Source organism: Zeugodacus cucurbitae, chromosome 6 (genome assembly GCF_028554725.1).
Source record: "Zeugodacus cucurbitae isolate PBARC_wt_2022May chromosome 6, idZeuCucr1.2, whole genome shotgun sequence".
Classification (NCBI taxonomy): domain Eukaryota; kingdom Metazoa; phylum Arthropoda; class Insecta; order Diptera; family Tephritidae; genus Zeugodacus; species Zeugodacus cucurbitae.
In genome coordinates, this window is record NC_071671.1 from 68653038 (window position 1) to 68658263 (window position 5226).

Below are 5226 nucleotides of genomic sequence, written 5' to 3' on the forward strand. Positions count from 1 at the left end.
TTTTCAGTTAATAATATATTTTGCATTTGGAGTTATTGTTGATTTTATTATTGCATGTATTTGAACTATATACAAAAAAAAAGATTGGTGGTCCATATTAGCCCACTTTACATATATATGCGTATGTACACAATAAAATAAAAAATATAAAATACATACGATCCTTTTTTTTATGCAGACAATTTTTTCCAATATGATATATGTATGCATTCTTTGCTGTAAATATATAATGCTATAAATTATTAATTATTTTGCCCCTTTTACTCTTTTATAATAATTTCACTATTGACATATACAAATAAATTGGTTATTACTATTTATTCCGAATTAAAAACAAGCATCCCTATACTAACAAAAAGTCCCAAAATCATAATAATATCTGAATATTGAAGTTAGTGATATTAATTTCCCCTGCATTAAACTGTAATTAACGTTATACATAAATATTGATTTTTTAATTAAATTTTCTATTATTTTCGCCGAATATTTTCATAATGTTGTATGTATCCATAAATTGTTTGAGGACTGGAAGTCATATTAATTCCAATGCCTTTGACATATGTTCATTTTCGCCATGGTTGTGGCACTGGAAGGGTGGGTTTCTGCGCATTCAAAACAACCCCTATTAGAAAAGTTCTGTTGCCAGATTGTTTAATTTTTATGTATAAATGTTGTAGTTTCTTTAGCTCATGAAGATTTGATCGTTTATTTATTTAACTTAAGTGTTACATTTTCAAAAAAAATCAAGAATGCGTAATTATGAAAATGCAGTTATTAAATGTTGTAAGAATTCGTGAAATCTATTTTTTGTTGAAATGATTATTGTGTTTTCGTTCGGTTGAGTTTCTCTTCTAAGCTATTAGCCTCTTCATAATAATACAATGCGTTTGGAAGATAATAAGGACTTAAGGAGTTAGGTGGGTTTCAAAATTTCAATATGTGGAATGAATGAATAAGCCGGTGACCACGATATCTCGCAAACATCTTTGGAACAATATTGTCTAGTTAATGAACGAAAAAGTGTGTTTTTTGTTAAAAATCTGTCAAAAATACACATTTTAATATTTTCTGTTTTCCCTCGTTCCTTAAATAGATTTATCCATTCACTATTAAAATATTTTTGGTTTATTGATTTTAAATCAACCAATAATGAGGTATGATGTCCACGGCAAGACCTTTTATTTTTAGAACACTTTATGGAAGATGAGGTACCAACGACTGAGTTTTCGGATTTTTTAAATAAAAATTTCACAAAATAGTATTTAAATCCTATCTTTGATATGCTGAATTGATTAAATGAAATACAGTTGAACTCGAACCCTTGAATTGCCAATAGAAGTCAAATTTCATACAAATTACATATATTCCGGATGTCTGTCCAACTCGAAGTTTTATGGTGATTCGAGTAAGGGAAGTTCAACTGAATATGTTTTTATTTATTAAAAAACAAATTAAAATACCCTTGTTTTCAGCCCCTTAATTTAAATTATATCCATTTCTACTGAAATACTTGACCTGTAGTTCGTTTACTTTGCAGAAACCATGCGTTTTTTAAATTAGTGAATACTAACGAAAATATTTTCTTCTTAAACGGTAATGAGCTCATATTTCGTCGTGTCTTCATGTGCATTAAAGCCAAAATTAAATAATAGGCTTCTTGAAAAATAGTTATAAATCTGGTGAGCAGTTAAGTATTGCAGAATGTAATGATATTTATACCACTAATGTTAGAATAAATCAATTTTGTGCTTTCCATACACGTACGTCTCTTTCGATAATCTTCACGCGTGTAATGTGATGTAACAAAATTATTTGCGAACTATAAATTTTCTATTACAAAATCGATTTATATATTTCGCATTCAATTTTAAATATAATATATATATATAATATACATACAAGCACATATGTATACATTTATTTTATCAAGTAGTAAATATTCAAAAATTTATTAAATTTTTAATTATATAACTTAATTTTTGCACCGATGGCAACGCTAATTAGCACTGTGCGACATCATTAGAAATAAACATGCAATATACTTCCAATATAACACCACGAGGTGGCACCGGTGATTGAAGTCTCAATGGTTTGTGTATTTACTAAATACGCAGCAGATGTCGCTCAAGGTAACAAATAACAAATTTAGCCAATTTTTGCACCCACAAAGAGTACACTGCGATATTTCGGAAGTGGGAAATGGGAACAGATATTTAACTGAAAAAAAAGGTTTTCAAATCAGTTATTGATGTGCATGCATATTTAAATCTTCATCATCTATTAATAATATTTTCAATATTTCAATTTTTTTGTTAAAATTATATTTAATAATATAACATAGTAAACAACAAATTCACAATGTGCTTTAAGATCAAAGGCACTAAACATAATGTAATGTTTGCATCCATGTATTACAGGAAAATTTAAAATTTCCCCTAGTGTTCATGCGAGTTATTAGATAGATACATACATATATGGATTTCATTAATTTTTTAATATTCACGATTTCACTTTAATTACTATTATTTATACAAATTGGTTTAATTAAAATGAATTTGTAAGTACTTACACACATACAATATACATAAATGTGAAACTTTTAATATACCGTTATATTCCAATAAAATGGCCGTGTAATCATCAATAGGGCGGCGTTATTGACCCTCTCAGTTTGTAAACTTATTGGCTGGTAATAACCAGTGACTGTCACACCAGAAGCGGAACTACACCCCTCCACCTCCTGTGCTTGATTCACGCAACACGCGCCATATTCCGCGTCACCGCAAACGTGTAACATACAAGTTAATATGCCTAAACTGTGAAAGGGGGCGACATAACGGTCCTTGTATTTGATATGAATGTGTATAAAAGTTGTGTGTTTTCGTTAGCCCTGTTTCTGTTTTATGCTACAATTGAAATTGTGTTCTTGTTGTTTTTGCTGTCGCCTGTCTTTTTGTCATAATTGAAAAGCAATTAAAAAATGAAAATTAAATGCGGTTCAACGATAGAATCAGCGGTAGAGGGTCAATGGAATTGTTGACCAGTCACAAACGTGTGGGGTTATACACATACGAGTACATATGTATATATATATATTCAAATTCATATATATACATATATATATACATATATATGAATGTATGTACATATTTTTTTCTATAAAGCCGCACAAGCACAATGAATTTTAAAGGTTTTTATTATGCAAATGATTATTGATAATTTTGATTTTTGTCCACATTGGAAAATATTTGTGTGCATTTGACAGCATGCATTCTATGAGTGCATACAATTTCATACATAACGACGCTCGGTTGTCTGTAATTATCTTTTATACGTTAAAATTGCACAATTCAAATGGGCTAATTGATTTTGTTTAAGCAATGAAATATGATAAATTAAAATTTTAGTATTTGAGTGGATCTCTGATTTACATACACATTTGTATTTGAACCGAATTTCAGATACATTTATATAAAAAATTGGTTATATAGGCTTAACTATGAGTATATATTCTCTAGATTTTGTTTTCTAAGATCCGAAGGAAGAAGAAGGACTATATAAAAATTATATTTTTGTTCCATCCATTTCCATTGCAGTATTGTTAGCGAACGAATTTTTCAGAGGTCTTTGAACATCAATACAAACCATTAATTTCAAAACAACAGGAGTAATCAGTAAAGGTAATAATCAGAACTGCCCTAATTGATTTCTATTTTCCCGCTAAACCAAAAGCTATACTAAAATCAATCGATTCAAATAATATCCTAATTATTAAATCGCAACACCCAACATGACAACATTTCAAATCCGAACCCAAAAAAAAAATTATAATAATCCAAATTATTGCTTTATTCAATTTTACACACAAATTTGTATGCCTTTAAATCACGCCGAAATTGTTTTCATCACGATGAAATGCCGCGATAGCTGCACACAATATTGATTTTAATTATAATAATTATTTATTGTAACCGCTCAAAATTTTCACGCTTTATTGTTACCGTTATCATTTAAATTTGACGTGATGGAATAAATTGTGAATTAATGCCAATAAATCCAACCACACACACACACATTCACATATGCCCAATAACTGTAAAGTATGTGTGTGTAAAAGCTAAAATTTCACTGCTCTAGTTTATAACACACATACATATTATTACGGATGAGCCTGCATGGCGACCGAAAACAAAATGCGCCCCTTGCCCTCGATCGTTCAATACTCATTAAAATGTCACACACACACACAAAGGCATACACACACGAGTCTATCAAAAAATTGTAAAACAAATTGTGATCCTTTGCCAGAGGCAAATAAATACATATGTACATACATACAGACGAATGTGTGTGGGGGGCGTTGGGGGAGTTGAGAGGCAGGAGCAACTTGGAAAACAACAAATAAAAGGTGGAAGGAGAGGCTATGTTGTATTGGTGAGGCGTGTTTAGGGATTTGTGGCGTGTACTGTGACACTTACATATATGTTGTAAAGCTGTAGTTGACTAACACTTGTAAAGCTATGTCACACATAACGGCACTTTTAAACTAACAAATACCCATATGCAATCTCATGTTATTGTTACAGTTTTTCCCTCTAGCATTTTGCTATTGTTGTTGCCGTTTTATTGTTACTGTTTCCACATCACTTTTGTCGACGACGGCCTGTTTGTGTCAGTGACATATCTACACAATCTTTGCATATCTCCCAATAGCTAGAGCCGCTCTGCGACCGTTGTGCATGTAAGATTTTGATTGTTGAATGGTACTTCGGTGTTTTCAACACACATCACATCAAACACACTCACACATATTGGAGCTACATATGTATATAAAGTATGTAAGTAGTTGCAAGTATGTTTGATTTTGTTGTTTATCGAATGGTCAAGTGTCTGTTGCGTGTTGTCGACTTGATCAACCGGCATTCAGCCCCTCCCTCCTTCACGCCATCCATCCATCCTTTATGGCCTACATACACGCCCGCTGGGTTAAATGAAAGGTAGCCTAGATAAATATTTGTTTATTTTGTTTCGTTTCTGTGTTTGCTTTTAAAGGCTCGTTGACGCCTCTGGCCAGCAGCAAGCAACATCCGTAGCGACACAAACACAAACAACACAAGCAACACAATGCTGGCAATTGGCAAAGCAACAACAAAAGCGAAAGCAATGAGTTCCAAGGATTTTGCAACATCAATGGCAACAAATAATAGTTTATGTTCTCGAGTTTAG